Raw genomic sequence first — 27,313 nt, 5'->3', positions numbered from 1 at the left:
CCTTCCAGATCACCACAGGCTACTAGAAATTGCTGTTCTGCGAGTCTCATTCGTCCAAACATCATTGTACCAGCCTGACTATCAAAGGCGATCTGGTCTGAACCATTGAAGTGTTTCTATGGACCAAACATCTTTCAGGACAGACTGTGTGGTCACAGGGGCGAGACAACGGGCAAGGGGCTATAATTATTGTGTTGAATCAAGTCTGAGTGCTAAAACTGCCTTAAACATCAAACAGGTGGAATGATGTTTATCTGTTTGTTTCTTTGCTTAAGTGAGATAAACTCAACACAAGATAATGTTTCCCTAACATCTGAATGAGTAACTCGAGTCCAGAGCTTAGAAACGTCGTTAGGGACCTTCCACCCTAAAAAAACAAAAAAAAACAAAAACAAAAAACAAAAAAAAAAAAAAAAAAAAAAAAAAAAAGAAAAGAAAAAGAAAAAAAAAAAAAAAAGGATGAAAGTGGGAAGACGGGAAAATCCACAGCTGGCAGCTCGTTCATTGGCTGAATCCTTCATGTGTGACGGTATCCATGGCATTTCCTCACGTTTCATGAAGTCACGGTTTTCATTCTGTCAGCACATTATGATTTATGTATCCTCCCAAAGCCTTTTTCCACATTTCACGAACAATAATAACACTAAATAAGCCGTTCCTTAATTTAAAATCGAGAATCAGACACCAAGAAGCCAAAAGGCGGAATGTGATTGATTGGGGGGTCAGCGAGGACGCACATGAGTTTCTGTTACAGGCACTTAGTGAACTTTCCTGAGAGTGTTGGGGCTAATAAGTAACACACACACATCCACACACACACACACCCACATACATACACGCATACGCAAATGTGGACAGGATCTTGAGACACAGTCCGCGCATGCGCAGAGCCACACGAAGGACGTCTTCAAAAAAAGTTTATTTCATTCACGAACCCAGCAAAAATGAAAGAAACCCACAAGCATTGCAAATGTTACGCCATCGCCCAACAGAAAGCAGTTGTCTCGCTGTCAATCACGTGCTCTACTCGCCCACGTGATCTGAGATACGGCGCATGCCCTCCAACGGCATCCAACGCTTACAAACCGGATATCTTATCCCCCTTCACAGAAAATAAACTACTTTTTTCAAGGGTTGGTTCTTATTATAATAATAATAATAATAATAATAATAATAATAATAATAATAATAATAATAATAAATAATAATAATAATAATAATAATAATAATAATAATTATTCAAGATTTATTAGTGTCAATAATCATTGTAACACTTTTAATGAAGTATTTACACGTTTGTCTTTCCACGTAATGCTGTATCCAAATGGACATTGAGTTTGTAAATTGCCGAGTGCTTTATTTTAATAAATGCAGAAAATATTAAAAATATAAACATCATGTTGAGAGTCTAACGCATTCATAGATAAAGGCCGCAAGGGTTTTCTACGTGTTGCTTGTGGTCGCCGCACTCAGATACTCCTCCGCTGTTCATAGTACAACAATGTGGCACTTCTTTGTGTGTTTTGGAAGAGGACATTTACTGGGGATTTGAACTGGACGTGAAAATCAATCAGTAAACAGCATGCTCCACAGAAAAATATCATCAAAAAAGAGAGGTATATATATATATGACGTATTTCAAATATATATCTATTTGGTATGAACTGGAATGCCATGTGATCTTTACAAACAAGTGCAAGCCAACGACAGGTACAAGGAATTAGGGAATGAAAGCACTTTTTTTTCTGTCTACAACAAATCAACAGTCCACAGTGAATGAACCTCTGTATTATAATGCTATTTAAATTTTCAGGATAGCAAATGCTAAATATAGAGTCCACTCTGAGTGAGTGAATGACTGAATGAGCGAGTGTGAACACGTGATAGATAGTTCTTGTCGAAGGTAAGAAGACACTAAATGAGGATGTCTACATATCCGGTTAGACTTTTGTACAGCATTTCATGTCCACATACTGAGAAACTGCTGACACGGTGGTGAAAGCTGAACTAAGTCCAGGCCCAACCTATGTTGGACATCGATAATAACAACTACATCAGCTGGTTCGGAGGTTCGGGAAAGGTCAGCGTTGAGCAGTCACACACCCGAACAATGAAATGCTTAACAACTAACGACGATTGTAGGGGGCAGTCCGAGTCATCTGGACACACGCACAACAATGTGTGTAGCTGGGATTGCTTTCAAATGAAACTACAAAAAGAACAGTAAGCATCATGAGCCTGCGAAGAAACAATATTCACAACGATTCTAGAAGATGAAGAGGGTCAGAGGTTACAGTGACCCCTTTCCTTTGTATCCTCGTTTTTTTTTCTGCAGTTTCACGCGAGCACCACACTGAGGGTGGTCCATGAAGCGGTTTCCACCCCGAAATCTTTCTCCTTCATGTGTGGTCCCTGGTTATAGGGCTTCACAAGCGGTTTTCCACGACCGGTCAGACACTACAATCTGACTACATTAGGTGGGCAATGAGAGGTTTGGTCTGGTTTCGAACTTTTGGTGGTAAATATTATCGTCACCTTAGACAGGTGGACAGTCATCGCACCTTTTCTAAACACTGCTGAACGATCATCAAACTTTAGCGATCGACACAACATTTTCTTGTTATGAAAACATTCTTTGATGTGTCCAGGTGCACAGTCGTGCTAGCGTCACGAGTCCATAGGTGAGCTTGGAGGCACACACACAGGACTTATAAATATTTCTGTAAATATATTTCATGTACACAGAACTAAACGCTGTTGAATTCTCCAAGCTATAACTCTTTTGTCATTTTCTTAGATGGTCTAGCTTTTGCAGAGCTAAAACATTTTAAAATCGAGAATGACAGCCCTGGATTCTGCAAAGAAGGTTCCGTGAGATATTATGTCTCTGACCCCTTCACTGCACATAGCGGCATCTGTCAGATGCTGCATCAAGATTTTAAGCCCTCACATTTTTTGTTTTTTTCTTTAATTACATTTTTCAGTTGTGTCTTTTAGTCTTCACTGTCGATAAAATTCACGATGAAGCTACTCAATGCAATTCACAAAATGGGGGAAAAGCACTGACATGACACTGCGATGGCGGAGTTTGCTATTGGAAGCTTCTGGACACGACCACAGGGGAAATGCAAGCACGTTTATTGTCTGACCATCACTTGTCTTTACACGATGAAACCTTAGATGAAGAAGGTCGAATGTCGTCTGCTGGCGAAGTGATTGAGAATTTCCTGGTCCGTGATCAGCGAGCTGCGAGTCTGGCCGCACTGTGACTGGACCACTTCTTGGAGGATCGACCGCTGTGCTTTCGAAACCCTCCCCTGGTCCTCCCCCTCGTCCTCCCCGCCAGAGTCCGCCCCACACCCCCCGGCTTGCGGCCGGAGTACACATCGTCGGAGCCAAGCTCATCCTGCTCGTGCAGGCTGTCCAGTTCGTCCAGCACGTGCTGTCGCAGTGACGGAGGCTCGTCCGCGCCGCTGTCGCTGCCGGAATCGAAGTGATGCGTGCCGCACCGAGCGTAGGCCGAGGGCGGGCGACACTGGGAACAGTTCATCTCGGAGTTGGCCTCGGCGGCCATGCGGATGGCCAGCTTCTGGGCCCTGCGGTCCAGCTTGCCGCGTGTGCCACAAGTAGGACAAACAGAAGAAGACGAGGATGCTGACGGCAACGGCAGAGCTGGCTACCACCAGCGCCATCGGGAACTCCCGCTCCACGTGCTCCGTGCGGGAGGTGAAGTGGCGTTCGACACCCGTGCTTCGGTTGTCTTCTTTCCGGGCATCGCCATTGCAACCACGTTTCGGCTGCTGCTGACGATGTCTCTACTCGTGACAGTCTCAGTATTACTGGTGCCGTTGAGGCTGTTGTTGTAGGATTTGATGTCGTCGTTCCAGGTGTACGTTTCACTCAGAACCAGAACTCGTCCCGTTGACGTCAGTCGCGCGAGTCTTGTGCAGCACACCCCGGGGCCTCGTTTTGGATGTAAACGTCGAGGCGGGCGACGAGACCTCAACGACGAAGGGACAGAAGAAGACGAGGCCGAGTTGTTGACGACGTCGCTCACATTGCCGGTGCTGACCTCGCCGCTGCCCACAGGCGCCATCTCGTGGACGTATGCGACGAGCAACGAGATCCAGCAGGAGCCCGACGAGAAGGACGCGACCCGGAAAGAGCAGCACTGCGCAGACGCGCCGCCAGCATGGGAGCAGGCACATTGGCGTGATGACGTCAGAGAGAGACTGGGAGGACAGCAGGCACAGCGCGGACACTACACGGCCGTCATTGCACGTGCGCACTGCGCGCACGGTCATCAGGGGATCTGGTCACGTGATGGGGAGCTGAAGTAAGCGGCAGAGCTTGTCGGATGCTTATTATGAAGTAGTTTTAAACACACCTACAGCCATCAACCATGAATTTCACCAAGCTACAAAGTTGGCTTCGACTCCACTTTTTTTTTATCGTTGCTTAGAATCCGAAGATGCTGGACGACGGTTTGTATTTCACATGACACAAGATCCGAGGATTTTAAAAATGTTTTTCGGTTGTTTTTTTGTTTTTTTTTAATTTTTTTTACTGAGAAGCTCCACTCTGTTATACGGTTGAGTTTTATATTAGAGGTTTACATTGAAAAGATTCACATAAGAGAGATTCACAGAGATTCACAGCACACAAAAGTAATTGGTGACGTCTTTCCCTCAATCTGTCCCGTGTGGACCTTTAGGGAGGACCTCGAGAAGGCAGGCCCAGTGACCAAACGCCCGAAGCGTCTGTTCAAATCAGCACATACCTGGTGACTACTCCGCAAGACACAGAAATCACACCCTCCAGCAGGTCGTCCACGAAGATCCTGTCATCGCTTCAAAGTTGGCTGGGAGGACGGCAAGCGGGGGTCCCTCCACTGCTCTCATTCTGAAGCCGCGACAAGGCCGACAGAGACCCGGGGAACACGTGATGCTTTTTAAAACCGCCGGCTGCAGAGAGGGAACACGAGATTCTTGGGCCCATCTGTATGCCACGTGATTGCCTCCCGAGATAATTGTGTCCTCGACTGCGTTAGAAACATCAGACGAGTCTGTTACACAGGACATACGTCCATCAAACTTTAAATTACTTTCTTTGATTTTGGATGACGAAAGGATATCTTGCGCTGATCGACTTCACCGTTTATAATTCCGTTAAGATTGATCTTTCAGGCAGAGTACTACAGAAGCCCCAGTGGAGACAGCAGCAGCGCCATCTAGTCTCGCTCTGCGAGGGCGAAGAAAATCGAAGAGCTGATTGTTGATGCTGGTCTGGTCATTGCATCAATACGTGATCGATAGCTCGCTTCCGGTGACACAGGAAACTTAGGGATTTATGGCCCTTGACAAACAAGTCGTTTGCTGCCCATCGCCGATGACGCAGGTTGCTGCGATGTTAACGACAGACGTCCATTTTTTTTTATCTCCCCCTTGCAGCTGCAAGATGGCGGACGCTGCAGCAGTGAAGGAGTGAGGCAGGTCTTGGGTTTTGGAAAAAGTGGGGCTTAGAAGTGAATGAGATTAGCTTGGGCCAGGAGATCCTCAAGATGGTTCTTCTGGAAAAGACGAAAACAGAAATCATGATTACGTCAGCAAGAAAACGTTAGACGGGGCATCGATCACGTGACAGCCTGCGTGGGACGCAGGTTCTGGGGCACCTAGGCCAGACACGAGTCCAGCTACATGCAGAGATTTATTGAGAAGCATCCTAACCGAGCATGTATGTGTGCGTGCGTGTTTGATGTGCGTTTATTATAATATGTCACGACAAAAGCAGAGAAAAAGAAAGGAAAATATGGAGAAGAATTAATAAGTTACTTTACATTGTTTCTGCGTTATTGAGTTCACACCACATATTCATTTGAAAACATTGAAAACATTGAAAACAATATGCATTATCTGTGAATGAGACAGAGAAGGTGGGAGAGAGAGAGAGAGAAATAAGACATACAAAAGACTAATAAGTGAAGGAATGAAACCAAGCTTTAGAGGGAATTAATGTTAGGTGCTTGTGACATATATAAGAAATACACACATTTATAAAAAAAACAGAAAAACTTTTAATAGTATTTATATCCACCCCTTGGCAAATTATTCCGCTGTGATTAATTCTGATATTTTATTTTTAAAAATCTTGGGGTTTTAATTAACGGCTTGACTTGGGGACCGAACTTTGGCGAGAACTTTGTTGTAATCCGCTACAACCCAGGTCGCCTGCTTTACACCGCCTCCTGCCTCTCGGGGTAGAAGAGAAAATTTCAATAGACTTAGTTGTTTGGGTAGACGCACTTCTTCTGTTTCTAGCCTGGAGATCCCACTACTTTCTTGCTTTGTTATCCCCCCGCGCTATGTTGTGATATGTGTATTGAGTGCTCTCCCTTTGAGACTGGTTTCATGGGGCAGCTGATTGCCTCCCTGCCTAAGATAACTCTTTGCCTGTTGAGGCTGGAAATCGAATGGCGAATGAGCATCTCTTCTCAAAAAAAAAAAAAAAAAAAAAGAAAAAAAAAAAGAAAAAAAAATGTAATCTTGCAATGAAGACCGTTAATATGCCAGCAGCATCTATTTCCGGTTGGACCAGCAGCCCGGGTAACAAACGCTGTCTTCCTGTGGCACTCCAACCTGCCTCTCCCTCTTTATCTTCCATTACAGCTCGGGGTGAAAACCACCATCGAGGTTCACCCTACCTCCGCACGAGCTACAGTAGCCGTGGGTACAGAGTGCAAGGAGACCTCCATAGCTTCTCAGTTTAATCTCTGAGGCCAAGAATAGGAAGATAAAGATGGCGAGGAATCTATTAAGTCGCTGCTATGAGTTGGCGAACGAAGACAGGCTGATGCAAGGCAAGCACTGGATGCACGTGAGCGGGGAAGAAAATCGAGATCATGTTGCTGTAAAACTCTGGCCGAACTCTATGGAGAAGCAAAATTATTTTATTCAAAGCGATTGAAGATAAAAGGCATCGTGTTGAAGATGTTTACCTTTCTGTCTTGGTCATTTGTTAAAAACAATCGGTTGTTCATGATTGCAGTTCCATTTATTAGTGCAGAAATATAAAATATTAAACATTAATGGGTTGTCTTTATTTTTTGAAAAAAAATTGCTCGTTATTCAGAGTTTTTTAGGGAATGTCTACTGAAGCTAAAGGTTTTCAGCAAAAACAAAAATGTCTAATACGTCTTTCAAAATCATATCTAAACAGCAAAACAAAGCAGGTCGTCCGAATCGACTGAATGTTGGTGGGTTAGGGAAGATTTTTTGACCACAATTTTTATAACACAACCAGAGCATCCATATCCTGGACTTTGGCCAAGAGATAACCGCAAAGATTGGCACTTCTAGACGCTAACTGTGTGTGACAACGACGATAGCGAGGCTGTCCAGATGATGGCGGGTAGATAATGATTCGCCACAAAACATCACACGGGCATGGTGCCTGCCTTCCACATACATTCATGTCAGATTCCTTTATGTTTGATATCTACCCGTGTAACGCACCACAAAACTCTGACATTAGTTATGTATTCAATATTTCGGGGGTAGCATCCATGGCGCACACAGCGGAGATGATGTTCAACCACGTGAAGCGCCATGTCACGACTTTCTTGTTGGTGTTGTGAGCGACATGGAAATAAAAATATCGTCACGCTTGGTGGAGGTGAGGGCAGGTGTAAAAATAATAGAATACATGCATGTGCATGCATGCGGGCGCGTGTGAACATAGTTCTCTGTGTGTTTACTGGCCAGCCCACCCCAGTGGTACCCGACTCCAGTTAACAAATGCGTGCAGACCCACTCGCTCCATTTAACAGATGGCAATGTGACGGTCAGATGAACTACTTCACAGATAAATCCAAGACTAAGCCTATAAGGCCGACTGATAGTCACGCATGGTTAGCCAACGATACGGTAATCAGGCGAAGAAGATTACGGGTGCCGGGTTTACAGACCTACCCGAGTGCAGGCATTTCTTCTTAATTTAATGACTGCCTTAGGTTCAGTATATTCCTGTTGATACATATGATGCGAGAAAATAGCTCTAACACAGTATGTAAACTACAAAAATGTACAGAAAGAGGTGAATCCGTGTGGTTGAATTTTCTCTCAGCTCTCCCATTGGCTGTAATCATGAAGCAGGAATGTCCGGTGATTAGTGGCTCTACTGCGCTAATCATCTCTACTCAGTTTATTTTAACAACAAAATCCACCCTTGGATAGGTCTTTAAGTGTGCAATGTCCACCACAGACGGCAGCAGCTTCATCACGCGACTGGGCGTGCTATGCCTGATCCCAGCTCACGTGATCGAGGGCTCGTGCGTGTGCATGCGTGTTGAGAGATCGTGAGAGCAAGTAGTTTCTCGTCCATTCATAGCTGCACGCTCTACAGTCGCACGAACAGGACATTATTTCTGTCAGTCTCCTTTGAAAGGAGTCCAGCAGTTGACTGTAGTATGTGGAGAATAACAGAAACAAGTTAGCGAGCGTTGGTCGTCATGCTTCAACTAAAGCTGAAAAAACGACGACGATGACGATGATCATTACAACGATTTTGAGAAGAGGTTGGCTGCTGTTTGAGAGAAGAGGTCAGTGACCCACAAGCAGTCCAGGAAACATATTACTCTCCAGTTACTTTCTGTCTGCAGCTGCCGACATACTGCTTGATGAAAGCTCGAGCACTTCATCTGGATAAGCTACAGTGCACAGGGCAGGGCAGATGACTGATCATTTATCTCACATTTGGACCCAAAGACTGCAAACTTGCAGGTTATGGATTGGTTAGAGAAGGAAATTGATGAAGAGACGATCCAGTATACAGGCCTTAACAAAGTCTAGGAAGGGAGGGAGAGACAAGGAGTACAGGATACGTATTTGGTAGATGTTAAGATTATCACCATCTACGGATATACACTGTAATACAAGTACGAGATACCTGTTAGCTAGGTCTGGAGTTTATTCCCCTTTATTGATATAAACTGTAATATTTCGGAGGTCTTTCTTCCTTTGAATGGTAATTCAATTAAATGGCATTACACTGTAATGCAAAAGTGACACACTGACATGATGACTGAATACAAGCATACATCTCTGTCGAACACAAGCAGGTCCTTTACACAGAGAAGACTAAACATACAAAAAAATAGAAAGTTTAAAAATAAAAAGGCATCAAGTTTTCAATTGCACAAAACCTAATTGACTGTGGTCCACCACTGCTCAGAGTTTAATAGCAAGAAAGTGTCAGAGGATGCCATTCACACCGCTGGTCTAGAACTGGAAACTGTGCTTGGAAGTGATTATGGTACTTGATACAAGACGAAAGTGTTCCTAAGTTTGAAAGAGAGAATGACGAATGACAAAATACATCTTTTTGTCTATTATTTTCCTGTCGTGAATATCAATGTCTCAACATTCCGTTTCTCTTCTCCTGAAAAATAAAATGATTGGAGATGCAGGCTGTGGTTAGGTGGGCGGATGCTATTTAATTGTTGACAACACGTTCACAAAATGCTGAGCTGAATCAAGTGAACGAAGTCTTTGTGCAGCCAGTCGTGGAGTGAACATGGTCAACCTTCACAAAGTGCGATTAGAAATATGTAAGATATATGTAAGATGTGCCATGAAAGATCGGGTGAGCGTGTTTTCTTCCACAAACCACCCGTCGCCTGACCACAGAGGAATGAATAATGAGACAAACGTCTAAATCCCATGTGTGATTCGCGTCCCTACTGTCTCATGGAAAAAAGATTTCCTTATTTCTTGTAACGATTGCCCTATTTCTTGTCCTGATTGCCTTATTTCTTCGTTTCGTTCTTTTGCCCCTTTAGTTGCAGATTATTCTCTTACTGTCGGCTAAGGTTAGGGCATTGCTCCCTGTGTCCCGCTCGCACTTTCCCGATTGTTGTGCTGACAGTTGTCGCAGCTTCAACTCAGTTTTTAATGGATGTGATGAACGGTTAAACAAGGAACTCATCTGTCAGAAAGGTTTGTGAATAGGTGCACATCTAAGGCTTTGGACTGGCGTCTGGGTGGTTTTTTAGAATCATGTCCTATGATCACGAAGCACTTATGAGAATATATTTACCCACCGTGCAGCGACACACACATACACAATCTCTCTCTCTCACACATACACACTCACACACACACACACACACACTCTCGCTCTCGAACGCACGCCCAGGTGAGATTTCCTTCTCAATAAATCATATATATATATTCCCCTTACCATCTGCTTTTGTAGCATATATGTTCTTGGGTCATCCACCCTACAATATTCATCCTCGAGCTTCAGTCAAAAAGAAAGAAAAGTATATAACTAATCTGTCGGCTGGTCAGTCAGTCAATGGTTGTGAGAAAATCCTAGCTAATTACACTTAGTTAATAGTTAGTCATGCTTGAATGTATTGTAATCATAGCAAAGGCAACAATTTCAGCCTGATGAGAAATAATTGTTTTTCTGATTTTTTAACATTTAGAACCCCCGGTTGCGATGCACTAAATTACAGTGTGCACATGGGCAACCTCTGTACACACATTACTGAGGGAGAAATTGAGTGGCTTAATACCCCATGCCACTAATGGAATCACTAAGTCCCGCTAAATGAAAAAGGGATCTGAAAATGAGATGTGAAAAATGGAATTCCTGGTGGAATGAGTGTGATTAGAGACATGTCTGTGCAGTGGATGAGCACCGGTCCATCAACATCAGTGAGGACAGGCATCGCTGCCAACCGGCAACTCAGTCTCGGCCATGCTGTGTTTTATTACCAACATACATTTTCGTCCAGTGTGGAGGAGGACATCAGTCTCATGTGTACTAAAACGTCACAGTTCCAAGTCGGTTGTACTCTGCATGAACAGGTTCTTGTGTTACATCCGAAGCGACTTGTTTACAAACGTTAGAACCATAATAATGAATAAGAAAATAAGAAAAAAATGTTGAAAATTAAAGATCATAGATACGAGATAAGAATAAAGTTCAAAAGCAAGTTTTTTTTTTTTCGTTTGGACGATCAGCCATAAGAAGATGGGAGTACTAGACTTCCAAAAGAAAAGCAATATACACACAGTGGAAGTTTGTGTGTGTGTGAGAGAGAAGAGAATGAAGGACAAGGAACATAAAAGTATTTTTCCCTTCAGTCACAATATAGATAACATGGGATAAGCAAACTGTATCACGTGACTAAAGCAAGACCACGTGACATTTTCCTTCACACGTTTACTCAGGGACTAATTATAAAGTAATTACTCTTTACATTCTTTGTATGATTCTGACATCTTGGATTGACAGCTCTGGTGGCATTATTTAACAATTTAAGATACGTGTTTAGGATGCTTCATGCATGTCATAACAAAGTAGGAATTATTTCTATATCAACCACAGAAATAAAGTTCCCGTTATCAAACTGTCGTTATTTTCTAGAAGCCAATGACTATGTTTGGCTATGATCTTTTCAACACAAACAATATTTTTCGCAGACATGTAATCAATGTACTTTGCACGTGAAGCAGTCGTGTGAAACTTTTGTTGCACTGAGCCGTTTGACGAAATGTGCTTTCCACCATCTTCATTCTTTTTGTGAGGAATGCAAACGTTGATATCATCCATACCATGAGTGACAACACCGACACTATTACCACCACCTTGACAATACCTGCGATGATATTATTATTATTATTATTATTATTATTATTGACGACACACCCACGCTATAATTTTCAACGCTGGCAACACCTAACAGGGATGTCCAACATGTCAAACATCAACAATATTTCGCAACATTAGTAATGTGAGCCCTACAAGTAAAACATAACAGCCCTCGATGTGATTGGCAACATTGCCGACACAGGAACTCACAGAGCAGAAGACTGAAAGGTCAGACGACCTCACCTCTCCAGTCTCCGACACCTGTAAAAGGTTAAAAAAAAAAAATGAATCGTTGAACATCCCAGCGACGGCCAGACACTCGAGCTCAGGGCTTGTCGGGTGTGGAATAGTCTAGATTCTTCCTCTTCCTCTCGTTTGTCCTCAGAAATACAAAGAACAATACCGTGGCTACCCGAGTGTTGATTATTGCCAGGCTACCCGGTTAACACCTGTTTGTGTTGTCCTGCAGGCTTTTAGTGTGTTTGTTATGTCCTCCATAACCGTTATGATTCCGATTCGATTGTGGCCGTAATTGAGCTCTACGGAGCAAACTGGCCGTATTATCAGCTGAGGACGGAGCCGTTAAACGGGTAGACACACGTGGGAGAGCAGCGCCGCCTGGCAACTGATGACGTCACAGTAAGCGGCTGTTATCGCTGCTGGTGAGTGATGTGATTGTGTCTCATTAGGTGCGTGATTGTCACACGGCAATCCCTGCCTTTGATGTTCACCCTCCGTGGAATGTGTGTCACATTCAGTCCCTGTGGGAGTGCATGAGTAGGAGTGTGTGACTATGTTTCCGCGTGTTTTTGTACACTATCAATTTTGTCAATAAACAAGCAACAAACAAACCAACAACCAACAACCAACAACCAACAAAGCATTTAACCAAAACGAAGCCATCAATGACAATTAGTGTCCACATCAATTAGCGTGCCATCTTTACAGTTTCAATTAGCTCGTTGCTGCCCGCATAAGAATAACTATACGCTAAATGTTTACAAGTCCTTGTTTACTGATCAACAGACAGGATGATGGACAAACTCACAGTGGGGTTTGTGAAAACGCCCTCCGTGCTCCTCGTTGGAAGGTCTTTGAATGTCTTTGTCGCTCTCTCATTCACGGAGAACTATTCAGTCCTTTGTTCACTCCTGACGTTCATGGGCGGGAAGAATGTGGACAAAGCAGCAGTCGTCCTGGCTGGCTTCAAGTTGTCTGATCTGAGGGGAACCTGCAATGAATGTGGCATGAGAGTGTCTGGCCAGCCTCTAAAGGTTTGTAGCAGGTTCCCACTGAGCCTGGAGGTCTGCAGACATAAAACTTGACAAAGGAACCTCGACATATGTTGAGGCAACCGAAACAAGTTCGTTAGCGAGCGCTAGGAGCATGAAGCAATTTGCTCCAACTTTTAGACAAATAATTATTGAAAAATTAAATCTTTGCAGCATAGCGATGTCGGAGAGCGACATTTCAATGAAACATTAATCATGTTAATCACTTCTTCGTGTTGTTGTCAAAAGATTCATCTCCTACTTGCAATGAAGGTTTTAAGTCACGAGCGTCCTCGTTACAAGCAAAAGAGAGAACGGGCAGAGAGAGACAGAGAGAGAAAGACAGAGGACAATAGAGAAAGACATGACAAGAAAGAGAAAGAGGATAAGAGAGAAAGAAAGAGACATAAGAGTGACAGACATACAGAGAGATAGGTTGACAGGAGAGAATCAGAGAGAGAGCAAAGAATGATAGAAGAAGAGGAGCGACAGACAGTTTGGAGATAACAGCAACAATCTTACTCTTTCAACAATCGGTGATTGTCCATAACAAAAACACAAAACAATCCAGCAATTTAATTGCCAAAACCAGTCTACGTGCAACTGCAATTACCAAACGCAAGAAAATAATTAACCGGCAAGTTCCTACTGAGAGTGCTGCTCTTACTACCTTCCCTTCTCAGACTAATTAATTGTAAAAACAACTCTTTATAATTAACACTCATCCTTGAGACTCACACTAACCCTAAATTTCCTAGAAGTATGGCATGTAAAAGTACAGCTCAGTTTTAAAGATTAAACATTAATTACTTATATTTACCAATAATTCTATGAATTTAATGTAACTTGTGGTTTCCAAGGTAAGCTACAAGGTACGACCTTTGACATTTATAAAGAACTAATGTTACCGAATAATTTTTTTTTAGCAAAGGAGCAAAACTACATATTGTGTGTTCCATAACTCAGTCAAACCTCCGCAAATCAAGATCCACAGAAGTTCAGAAGTCCGTCTGCACTGATTCCATCTTTCCCGTGATTTTCCCTCCAGTACAAAGATACCTTCAAGGTAGTCAAACCTTCCTGTCTTCTGTTACTGATGATAATCTCGCACAACTTGAAACAGTCTACTCTAACTTCTTTCTCTCATTCTGTATTGTTTCTGTAAACCTGTTTGCCTGTCTACCCGCCTACCCGTCTGTCTGTCTAACTGTCTACATCATCATCCTACTTCTGCTCTTTTCTTTCAATTCTGTTTTTATTATTTTCCTTTTTATCTGTCTGTCTGTCATCCCCAATATGCCATGTCGTATTTTTTTCTGGAAAACATCGTTACCGTTGGCGGAGCACTCGATAATGGAGGCGAAACCCAACTCAGAAACTCCCTCGTCTGCTCCCCAGCATCGAGTTAAAAGCTTTGACATAGAAAACCAACCCACCCTAAAGGCACAATCAGTTGAGGATGGAAGAATGAAATAACGACACATATCTTTGACAATAAAGCATCTGATCACCGCTGTTGCCCGCAGAGACTGCGACTGTGTCTCCACCAGTCCAGTTATTTGCCGGCGATTGGTGGCAGCAGGGAATCTTGCTGCATGCGGCATGCGGCACTGCTGGACTCGCCCACGTGGTCTGACAACAAACATATTAGCTTCTTGAGTCAGCTACAAAGATAGATATATATGGAGAGGATGAAACACACACAGAGGATGTGTAGGTGGTAGAACAGGTGGAGAGAGAGGGAGGGCTGCTGATTCTGAGATAAGGATGCGACAGCAGCGACACTTGCTGCACGAACTACTGGCTGCAGGAATGACAGTCGTAGGTAGTTGGCGACAGAAAACAAAAATTATTTGTTTTCGAGGCTTTACTATTTTTCGGCGACATTATTTGATTAGGAATACTCTTGTGACTAGATGCTGAGCAGGACAAAGACGGTGCTCAGACAGTGTCCACATCATCTTGGGAAAGGATGTTGTTTATCGCTCAGCCACCCGGCAAGGTCCTATTACGGTAACAGGAGACAAGAAAACATCGGATCACTGATACCGATGGTGGTATCAGTTCTATGTCCCTGTGGTTCTGTGTGGACTTCTTCTTTAAAGTCTTGGTTTGGATGGGTATAAATTACCGCAGAGCTTGAGTTACAAGAGATTACTGCGCTGCAATTCAAATAAAAGTTGTACTTAGTAGCTTTTGAATTTGAATGCAGGGATGGATGGAGATGGGGAAATGTCGACGAGTCCTGCACACATCAGCAACAAATTTCCTTTGATGTCATTGTAAAGCCTGCCATCAAGGTTTACAACTTCTAAGTGTGGACTTGAGAGAGGTAACGACTTGGGAACCTGCCAGGAACCTCGGAGGTCGCAGGGAGAGCACGATACAGACCCTGGGGTAGAAGTTGAATCCGGGACAGAGCAATGCGGCTTCCTTGACACACTGCCAGCTGTATGGCTGTGGCCGTGGGACTGAATTATTTGTGAACGCACGCACACGCACGTGGGCCAGTAGCTGACTAAAGCCGTTTCAAACAGGCTGCTGAGAGAGAGAGAGAGATAAAAGATTATCGATATTGTTATACCTGTTGAATATTTTCTGACTAGTTTGTCAGGTTGTTGTAACAGAGAGCAAACGCTTTGAAAACAGATATTTCGTGCTAATGAAGAAAATTGTCACCAAACCTTCTAACTAGCAATCGCCTCTAGGAAACAAAGTCATTACCCCAATAACAGATGCCAGACTTGACCCCTGACCTTTGCGTACTACAGCCACAACCTCGCGTGGCGGTGTGTGGAGATGTGCTGCTGGAGAGATAACAGGCGGATCAGCTAAGTGATGCTAAATAACGGCGAGATCCCTTACCTACAGAACACACGCGAGTGCAAGGGGATCCGTGGATAGAGTCTGGGGCGACTTGGCAGCGCTTGATGTTGGCGTCCACTCGCCCACTGGTCCAGTCCCGCAAGTGGCAACCCTCAAGATTTAATTTTCTCCCCAAAGTGTTTGCTGCTCTCGATTTCCGGAATGTGGTTAGATATCTCTAGTCAGTCTGTGAGTCTGGCCCTCACAAAGTCGGTCATTAGTCAGTCTGTCCCCCATTAGTCAGTCTGTCCCCCATTAGTCAGTCTGTCCCCCATCAGTCAGTCTGCGAGTGTCAGGCTGTTAGTTTGACATTAGTCAAGTCGTTTATTTTACATTAGTCTTGATGTTAGTCTCACATTATTCCGGCTGTTAGTGCCGCCTTGACATCCAGATTACTGTGGTTTTTTTCCACATTCCCATTGCTTCCCTTCTGTAACAGCTTTCGTCTGCTGTTTCCTTAGATGCGGGTAGCGCGCACTTCGCACCTGTCATTCACAAAGCACGCGCTCACACACTTCACACTTTGCACCCAGAACGACAGAACCACCTGCCGAAGCTCGTCTCTTTTAAGAAATGCGGGTACCTCGAGTAAAACACGGGATGTGAGTGCGTGTGTGTGTCTTTAAAATGTTGGCGATGCAGTCAGGAGAGAATGAGTGCGTGAGTGTATGCGTGTGTGTATGTGTGTGTGTATGTGTGTCAGCCATATTGCTAATAAACTACTGTTGAATATGATGATGAAGAAGAGACACAGGATTATTACTGTTGAGGGAAACAAACAACAACAACACACACGCACAAACACATGCACACATGCACACACGCAGTCGCTCCAAATTCCACATAATTGTCGCCAATCAAGGTGGCATTACTGGGACTGTCACACCGCTGACCTGACACCACACCAGGCTGATGCCATGTACAATCATGATGCGATAATTACTTAATTGCTGTAGTTAATCACGATGGAGGTATCGGCCTGTTCCTGCACACAGCGCTGATTACTCTGGCAAAGCGAGTAGTGAAAGCAATGCCAGACCGCCTGCAGGGCAGCGGGTGGGTGAGTACCCGAGCACATCCCGACACTCAGCGTCACGTGACCACACTAATGCGAGCATCACAAACAGTGATGGCTTTACCTGGCAGGCACTGGACTTTTTGTTCTCCGCTCCTGTCTGCACAATCATCTTTCTGCAGAGAGTGAGACAGGCAAGTAGGCTTTGTCGACAAACAGATGTACAGTGGAATGTCGGCATGGTGCGGTACATTATAATGTGTGCAACAAGGAGCGGACATTGAATGTCAACAGGGAGTTGTAGATGGAAAGTCAGCATTTAGCAGCACATCACAATGTCAGCAAGTGCATTGCAAAGTTGTCAACATCATCTAGGCAGGCTGCCTGGTGCTCAGGTAGCGGTATATTTAAATGTTGTCAACAGGTAGTGGTACTAAAGTTGTGAACAGAAAGGGGAAAAAAAAAAACGGTCAGTTTCTGAGAAACATGTTTCCACCATCTCTCTCTCTCCTCCATCAACACACAACCGCTCGCTTGATTTCACGCAAATATTTATCCATATGAAACATATTTTGTCTAATGCATGTGCACAATCCATGAATAGAAATGTCAAGTAAACAATCTGCCGTCAGACTCCATTCGTTCTGAATGTCAAAACCCACACAGCAGACGGCAAAACCACAGACCGACAGCAGAATTCTATCAAGACCTCACTCGTGACCCAGGACGGATTCTTACCGTTGATTCTATAAGTTATCAGGATAACGGACCTTTGCGCCGTTTCATTGAGATGAATGAAAAAGTTTTTATCCTATCAATTATGCCTATTCCTAGCTTCCTACTTTCTCCGGTCCTTTTTTCCCCACCAATCCACGCGGATTTACATCCGTTACGGCGCCAGACTCATCGACCGACGCTGGCGGAGAGACACAGTCACCGTGACGTCCTGCACGCGCAGCGGAAGTAGAGCGCGAGACACTTGCCTCCTGCATGGGCAATATTGGGACACACACACAAACACACCGACATACATCACACAAACACACCACACATAAGACCACACACACACATGGAGAGACAGAAAGCACCGTTGTCGCCATCGCAACTGGCCGCCAGCCCGATGGTACTGGACACCATGGCTCGGGTTCCATTGACTGCGAAGACCGTTTCTGGTGTGATGGCGGCACCAACACCATTGTGAGATAATTACACACACACACCACGATCTACAGATCTCTCTCTCTCTCAGGTGGTCTCCGTCTGTGCGCATGCGTGAGTGCGTTTGTCGGAAGGTAGCGCGGGTGGTGTGTCCATAAATAAATGTGTATGCATGTGTGTTGTATCAGCAAGGCGGGGAACAAGCGAACAAAGGAGAGAATGTATGTGTGGAGGCAGAGGCAGAGGAAGACAAAGGAGGTGCAAGGAAGGATAAACTGTTTATGTGAAAGAAAGCAGACGGCTGGATTCACCAAGACAAAAGCCAGACGCGGACAGGCTCACCAACGGTGCAGAAAGATGCTTGTTCCTCAGTCACAAATGAGGCAGTTGCAAAAAAAAAAAAAAGTGGGGAATGCCCACCTCACGCGTGGTTGCACGTACCGGCAACGCATGTGCACCGAACCTTCTGCCAGCGTAGTCGTATCAACGAATTACAGCATCCAAGACAAGTCGCCCTGCACCTCCGACAAGTCGTCCCTGCACCGCGCAAGGCGAATGCAAAGGCAGCATGTCTCTTGGCTAGCCAGCCAAACATCATTTGATTTTTATCTAGAACGGGAAAAGGTTGCAGGAGGATGGTGGTGGTGGTAGTGGTGGTGGCGGTGGGGTGGTGGTGGTGGTGGTAGTGGGGACAATTCTCGAGTGTGTACCCGCTTTTCTGTCCTCCCCTCCACTACCACCACCATGTGGCCTATATTTCACACACACACAACAAATAAGTACACTTTGTTTTACCGTATTTTGTTTCTTGTTGACACAAACATATGAGGCAATAAATACACAAGTGAACAGCCTCAGCGACAACACCTGTCGCAGGAAGCAGATGGGATACAACGACAGCGCGGCACAAGGTGCTGGCACTCAGGTGTGTTACACCTCACAAACATATTTCCATATCAGACAACGTTTCTACACAATAAAACCTTAGAATCAAACATGTATTAAACGTATATTTAAACGTTCATTAATTGTGTACTAAATGTATGATAAACAGTTTGTTAGTCGTGTACTAAGCATGTGTTCAACGTGTGTCCGCTTTCATCTATGTTTTCTTTTTCACATTTCCTTTCACGCAGCTTTCATTCTCTTGAGGAGATTCATTCTACTCAGATAATTAATTTATAATTTTTGTCCTGACCGCTCGACCGAACGTAGGACAGAAAGTGTGTGTAATGTAGTTCCGGACATGCCTCCTAGTGCGTGTGCACCGTTTTGTTTACTACTGACAAACTTGTGTTTACTGCTGATAAACAAGTGTTTACTCACCATAAACGTACGTTTCCGAGCAGTGGCGGCTGCAATGGCATCACAAAAAATGATAAACTCTCGCGGAAAACATCGCAAAAAGATAAGTGTGTGAATCTGCTGCAAACATCGCAGAAAACATCAAATTCTTCTTTTTATGGCGGCTGAGGAAAAGTTGTTTTTCGCGAAGGAATGAATATGCGCATTTGAAGTTATGGCGGTAGCGATGTTGTGTATATATAGCCGAGCTTTCATGATTGCAGAATTATTTCCATTGAATCGATCTTTTGTTGATATGACAGGTTGGACGGGAATAGCATGGCAAGTTCCTTGCATCTTCATAACACGCAGGCATGTCAAACAGAAATATTGAATCGATTGAAAATTTCCATTTTTATGATATCATTTGCCAAAAAAACAAACAAACAAACAAACAAAAAACAAACAAACAAACAAACAAAAACTAAAAAAAAACAAACAAACAAACTACTAAAAGTAACCATTTAGGTCATTAGGGGGTGATACTGCACTTTTTTCAGAGACATTGGTGTGTTTGGGTGCCCCTTGCTCTCGTTGTCCTTCCTCCAACAATCCTCTGAGGGATTCTGCATCATCTATCATCTATCTTCTAGAATAGTGGTGATGGAAGAACTGCGTCACGTGGGTCTTGAACCCGCTAGCGAATTGCCTCCAGGTCTAGGACACGAGTACTCTCACCACTTAGCCGCCCACTTCACCCTCAAATCTCGACAAATAACACGGAGTCCACGAGGACAACCCCCGCATTCCAAGGAAAAATTAAAACACGAAATATGTATGTGTTTCGGTTTGTCTGTCTGTCTCATGTCTTTCATCTGTTTTACGCCGAGCCAGCAGCTACGGCAAAAATGACTTGAAGAGTGAGAAGACAGAATATTTAACTACTTTTGACATGCACAACAAGCCATGTGTGGGGGGCATTGACTCCCCCTCACTTTGACCTGTCGATTGGGAGTGGCACAACCTGTCAACTGCATCTGCAGCGGCCGTCCGCAGCGTCCGTGACCGAAATTCTGAAATGAGAGGCGCTACTGCGCATGTGCGGAGACGTGCCACCACCCGGCAGTGTGCGTGTGTGTGTGTTTGTGTGTGTGTCAGTGTGTGCATACAAGTGGATTCTTGTACATGTTACGACAACGACAATTGTTGTATCTTTCAGTCAATTCATCAGTTGTGGAATCAATCTATTCCCTGTACACATTAAACAAAATTCTAACAAAGCGTTATAGCTTTATTTTTATTTGTATTTTATTTCGCTCCTAGTATGACCACCTCCTCCCCTGAGGCAACCTACAGTGCGGTAAATGTGCTCACTGGACGGGGGGGGCCATCAGGCCTGGGGCTGGACCCTCCACATTGTGGCTGCGGCTGCAGATAACGGGAGCCGACAGCAAACACACCGACCTTAATGACGACAACTTCGATCGGAAAATCGCCCACGTGACCCACGTGAAGTCTCAAAGAGCCTCGGATGTAAATGGACTTTGTGGCTGACACCACTTGTTGTTTGTCTGTAACATAAACGCCTACACCTGCTTGTCTGGACACAGAGGGACAGACATGCACTGGGGGGGACCAAGCTTCATGGCGCACTTCTTTGAAAACAATGATGACTGTGTGTCTCCGCTCGTGCAATGCATTAGTATGTACGTGTGTATTTAATTCTTGAGAAAAATTATTATACTCTCTATCTTGCTTTATAAAGTTGTTTTATCTTTAATCCCTTTTTTGTACCTACAGAAATTTTTATTTCCAAAAATATTCCTTTGCGGGAAGATGACCTGATATCGGTCCGTTCCAAGAGATTTTTGATTTCCTGCTGTAACACCAAATGCTGTTTGCTGGGAGAGCAACATGTTATTTTCATCAATAAACAATCTACAACAGATGTTTTCATGTAACGGCGACATCAAAGGCAGCACGACACCAGCGCCCCGGGTTGTCACGGTGGTGGTGTGCGAGCAGTTGCTGGTGGAGTTCATTTTATTCTGCAAGAGACGACGACCATCCACAGAGTAAACAGAATGAGTGTGAAGGTGGTGGTTCTGCTAACAATGTGTGACTCACTGGTGTTGATCACGTGATCATGGTGCAACAGTTTGTCCTACGCATGATCTTGTCTGTGTCTATACTGTGGGTGGGGACAAAATATTTTATCAGAAGCGAGTCTTGCTTTAGAGAAGCTGTTATAATGTGTTTTCTTGTACCTCATGGTAGCTCTCTGAGAGGATATCAATGATAGGATTGATCTTTGTACATTGAACAGCTTGACTCCACATGGGACAATGCCTCCCATTATTGCTATTGTTTCAAAACTTCAAGCCCTCTTATCCGATATACGAGACGAGATGTCACCCGGGACTGTACTGATGACAGGTGAAGACTGATGACCGTGGCTCCACCTAAAGACCCTCAGAGGAACTGAAAAGTGAACTCTAGAAACTGTGAATGTCTACCATGCCAGTCTACATCACACAAGAAGAATCCTACTCAGAATACAGGAGGAGGTAGACGGAGGATGAGGGCTGAAAGCGATTCCCAAGTTCACAGACAACGAGAGGAGCAAAGACAGACACGTGTACAGACAGCAGCACGGCAAGATGCCAGACCTGCAGCACCATCCTCGCCTTGCGTGACGACTCGGGAGGCGGACGGGAGGGTGTGTGTGGGAGGCGTGGGTGGACACGATTCAGTCTTCGTGCCCTGACGTGGCCTTTACGCGCAGGATAAAAGGCAAAGGTCAGCGCTGACTGAATCCTTTCATCGCCGACCAATCATCTGTGATGAACCTCTCCACAACCTTCTGAAAGGGAGGAGGGCTGACGAGTGTTCTACAGCAGGGAAGAGAAAACAAGCGTTGGAGGAGGGACGGAGTTAGACGAAGGGAACAACAGGAAGAGAAGGAGAAAATGAAAGCAGAAAAGGGACGGTAAGGCACGACAGGCTGCCAGTCTGCCAAAAAAAGCGACGGTGATAGTTTGTAAACCACATCTGATTGCCAGTCTGCCAAGTAGGATGCAAGAAGTAAAAAAAAAAAAAAGTTCGGTTGAAGAAAAACTTCAGGAGATAATAAAACTTAAAGTGGAAGAATTTGCAGTTGTCGGCGCGTCTTCCAGAAGCTTCCCTAGAGTGTAATAGTGAAAACTCAGCAAGTAGAGAGAGAGGCTGCAAAGAAGCAATGATGACAGATGAAAGATGTATCGGTGCCTTCACAACACCAACCTCTTCATGAGCTTTAAAAATGTCGAAATATTAAAACACGATAGGAATGTTTCCTCTCCAAGCAGACGTGTTTTCTTAATATTATCGTGTCTAGGAGAGGTCTGAGAGGTCAGCGGTCCTTTGCTCCACTGGTGATAATTAGGAATAAGAAGTTGAGAGGTTAAAAGCCAGAACGAGGCTGTACTTCATTGTGAACAAGTGTGAGATGATCATTAGACAATCTGTTAATGGTCTTCTCGCTGAATTCACTGCAGGGTTTTGGTGCCAGACCACGTTGCCCTGACTGTACAAATGAACCACAGGGTGGTGACTAGAGTTCAATGGCGGGGTAACCGAGACATTGTATCTGTCACTAACCAGTGTTTATCTGCTCGACACGCTGGTCGGGCTTCACCTGTCCATCCTCATCTCACCTGTGTAAGAGAGAGAGGCGTCACATGCTGGGGTTTGTAGTCTATGAGTCACGTGACTAGCCATGCGTGTGACGTCTACAAACCCGAGGAACAACAAGAGAAAAGAGGAACACATTCATCAAAATACCTCCCCCTCCACCGCTCGGCTTGTAGACACACACACCATCATATCTCAGTCCTGTGTTACCTCACTTCACTCTACTAGTCACAGCAACCACAAGACGAAGGCTGAGAAATACAATATCATTCAGATCGAAAGTTGAGGATACGGGTAGAGACAATATAAAATCTACCGAGGATTTTTTTTCTTCAGTTGATACGACTCCTGTAGCAGGTGCACGTGGCCAGGCGTGAAGTCAGCTTGAAACAGAGGAGGGAGCGGGTTGTGTAACATATTGGAGGGAGGGGTGGGTAGAGGACGAGGTGAGGACACACAGGTGCGGGAGGCTGTTGTCAACAGGTACCTCGCTCACTCACTCTGCTTCATGATTTGTTTCGCCGATTCAGTCCGAGTGGAAGAGAATCGAACTGAGAACCAATGTCCTCGAGAGGGCGTGGGACGGCCACAAGAATGGCTTGCCGTGATGATGCACATGAATCTTTGTTTACCTCTCTCCAGTGACAAGCATTGCCTTCCAATACGCATGCCTTTATTTATTTATTTCCGAAATAGGACTTCGGGACATTTTAATGCAAGTTTCGCTTCTCTGTGAAGTATGTTTATTATAGATAATCATCATCTTCTAGTACCTGTGCACGGATAAACAATCGTCATCATCCAGTACCTATGTCCATCTGGATAGTCATCATCTTCCAGTACCTCTGCACGGATAGACAATCCTCCTCTAGTGCAAGCGAGGAGTCATAAGCCGAAAAAGTCTACATCAGCTGTTTTTCTAAACTCATGAAGACAGTAAAAACAAAAAGCAATCCATGTGGAGTCTCAGTTTTGGAACACCAAACATCGACAAAGATAAAAATCTTTGAAATCTCAATAAATACCAGCTCATATCAAAGTTACGGTGTCACCAAAAGCAACAGCATTCACACCACCACCACCATCTATTCCATCATTAACTCAGTCCATCACCATCATCCCAACCACATCCATCAAGACAGACATCACTCGCACATGTGATTGAAGTGCAACCCATCACACACTCCACACATTCGATCACAAACCAAAGTAGAGCAAATTCTGGTTAAAGGAAATGGAGGCATCCAGGTTTACCTTCAAATCTGGCATCTCTTGGCCCACTTGTTGCCAAGTTGCTTGCCGGCTGTCAGCGACACCTGTTTAATCTCCTCCAAGTTTTTTACTCTCAGCTTGCTCAAAGGTCGGAGTCACAGAAGGCGAACAACCTGACGGAAACAGTCGAGCTGTAGACGAGGAGGAAGACTTGGGATGGACCCACAGATGCTCAGTGAGAAGTCGTCACAGCTGCTGCAATCACACACACACACCGAGTCACACACATTCCACTAACGGATCACCTCTCCCAGCGAATATCTCCCACACCACCGAGGCGAGCGCATCTCCACCGTGGCCGCGACTACCACTGCAGTCCGATCTCACGGCGCGACGACGGCGGCGCGCGCAAACTGTGGACGACGACGGCTGCGGTGCAACTGGTGGTGGCGGTGGTGGTAGTGGTGGTGGTGGTGGGGAAAGCAACTCTGAGCTTCACGCGCCGTGGGAACGAGAGAGCAGGGACGAGAGCGAGTAAGTGAGCGAGACACAGAGTTGTCTAATCCTGGCAGCGGCGCTGGCGGAGCGACTGTTGGCACGTTGACCGTTTTCTGTGTCTAGCAGCCAGCAGCCAGAGACTTCCATATCCTCCCCTCACCTCCAGAATTAGCGACTTCCAGGTGAATGCTGTGCTCTCACGTTCTAAATTCTAACGACAATAAAATCACAGTCACCAGTTGTCTAGTGTAGTCATAGTCACCTGTCACCAGTTGTCATAGTCAACCGTCACCTGTTGTCTAATGACAGCGAAAACCTACAGAAAATCAAGGATAAAAATCTCGCTGAGACACATACCCCTTGCTTCTCCTCCCCTTAATGCTTATGCTCTCCCCATTGCTCTCAATGTTTTCTATGAAGTAGAAAAATCTGGAAGCTAAATATTTTGTTCCTATCAACTTTACTCTTCTTCTCTTTTCACTGATGAGAAATTCAAGTGCCTCAGACACACACAGTTCTCAGTCACTGACAGACCACAGGCGTGGGTTTTTCTCTCAAAGTCGCAGCATTTCTGGCGCCGGTTGAGGCTCGCGAGGTGGCGGTAAGGATTCGGCACAAAGGGCGAGTTCCTCACAGGAATGTTTCATTATGCCACGGTTGTGGTTATGCCACGGTTATGCCACAACACTTGTCTGTGGGTGCTTTGCCTTGCCAGTGCCACCCGCAGGTGACAGAGACTGGGTGTCACACGAGTGTCTGTCGGCAGTCATTACGGGTGGCTGTCGCTGTCCTACTGTCCTACCACAGCTTCAACCTTGGGGCGACTGGGGTGGGATGTCTTGCCATAATTAAATAAATACTGACTTCTGGCTACAGACCGCCTCTACTGCCTGAAGTCCTACTTAATAGTCTGATGCCCTCTGTAGTTCTTGTTTGTGTTGTTGTTGTTGTTGTATTGTATCAATTATTTTCTCTGATGGTAGAGGACTTTGAGACTGTAAAAGATTGTAGAATGATGACATACTGTCGTCTTCCTCAATAAAATATCGTGGCGAGATGAAGACAGGCCGCCATTTAAAGCTCGGCACAAGTGGAGGAGGCTACTCAAGAGTAGTCGGGGCGAGGTGATCGATATATTGACTGATTAATTTGTCTCAATTTACTGCTAAGTGTGAGGATAAGACTATCGACTGGCTTGCAGCCCAGCTCTCAACTTTTCACACCCTGGAGTGGGTGGTGAGTACCACTCTCACACCTCTCCCTCTTCTTTTCTCTCAAGACTATATTCACCTGCACACAGACATGGAGGCACGCAAGTCACAGACCTTGCCATCTGTGAGTTAGGGTGGCAGCATCAACAACAGACCGCAGATAGAAGTCTCACCCCATGGCTACCAACGAGAGATGGGAGATGAACGAAGGTCTTGTAAACCGACACCAGAGTCGGGGCTGTGGTCGGGAAAACATTGATGTAACTTAGAGGGTTCATCCCCGTGTCAGACAATGCTCTGTAGGCTGCGAGGAAGGGAAATCCCAGCTCACCTCCCACAGGTAACATCTGGGTGAGACCTGCTGACGTCGGGGTCAAGCGAGGTCACGCCGTTAGCGCAGCGCACACCGAGTGATGGTCAAAGTGCAGAGGGAGGGTGAGACAAGGTGTGTCGGGGTGAGAGGCTGCTATTGTTCTGAGAGGCCTTACAGCCAGTCTACAACTTACCTTTTCTTACTAGTAGTATGTCATTTCTCCCTTTGGAGTCTTGTCTTAGTTACATCAGACTTTAAGTGAACCGTGCACGAGTTTTATGCTGAAATAATTGTGTTTGTGTGAAAGAGTGTGTGTGTGGCGGGTGAGAAGGGGTGGGATTGTCGGGTGGCGGGGTGTGAATGCATGCGCTTGCACGAACGAGAGAGAAAAGAGTAATCTACATCAACAAGAGGCAAAACTGATGAGAGAGAGCCAGCACACCATTAGAGAGAAATGCATCAACGTCCCATCAAGAGAGGAAATGAAGAGTTTATGGGTCCCCAGACACAGGCCATCTGTGATTAGCTGCTGACATGGAGACTACAGACCTGAGTGAGTGGACAGCCTGATACACAGTCTCCAGTCAACACACAGGCTTCCAAACACACATTGAGAGAAGACTACAAACAGCAAAATTCTGCTTTTTAATTCTGATGCTACTTTTGTGAACAATATCAATATTATTTAATAACTTCATTTCAACATACTTCAAATAACACATTCTCCTTTAAAGACTGTCAAAAATAAAATCACATGCACTCCTCACAAATGTAAAATTGACGAGGAAGAGAAAATAGTAATTTAAAGTATCACTCTAATATACAATGTATATGTAAATATACACATTTTATTTATACAGCTTTTTCGTTGATGCAGAAAGATTATTTGTGCTTGTTATTATAAGTTTGTGTTTGTCCGTTGACTGTCTTCCTATGTGACTATGTCTCATCTTTGTAGACCTGGAATGTGGCAATCAAGTCTGTTTGCTGATGTATGTTCATAAACAGTCAGTCACAACAAGTAAGGGGGAAGTTCACTGAATTAACTGTTTACATGTTTACTGGAAAAGTACTGATTATATTTCTTGTCCATTATTCTTTTGCAAGATGACTTGTAAAAACTGTGCTTAAAGACATTCTTATTAATAAACACGAG

At 44.7% G+C, this 27,313-nt stretch overlaps 1 long non-coding RNA gene across 1 annotated transcript; it reads right to left on the bottom strand.

Annotated features, from left to right (window-relative positions):
* Positions 1–900: 900 nt before the first annotated feature.
* On the bottom strand, positions 901–24,855 carry LOC112560527. The gene is made up of 2 exons (XR_003098549.1): positions 24,178–24,855; positions 901–5,569 (listed from the first exon to the last, which is right to left on the bottom strand). It is a non-coding gene; the product is annotated as an uncharacterized LOC112560527 (long non-coding RNA).
* Between the last annotated feature and the right edge of the window lie 2,458 nt (positions 24,856–27,313).

This window comes from Pomacea canaliculata, linkage group LG3 (genome assembly GCF_003073045.1).
Source record: "Pomacea canaliculata isolate SZHN2017 linkage group LG3, ASM307304v1, whole genome shotgun sequence".
Classification (NCBI taxonomy): domain Eukaryota; kingdom Metazoa; phylum Mollusca; class Gastropoda; order Architaenioglossa; family Ampullariidae; genus Pomacea; species Pomacea canaliculata.
This window is presented reverse-complemented; position numbering and strand designations above follow the sequence as displayed.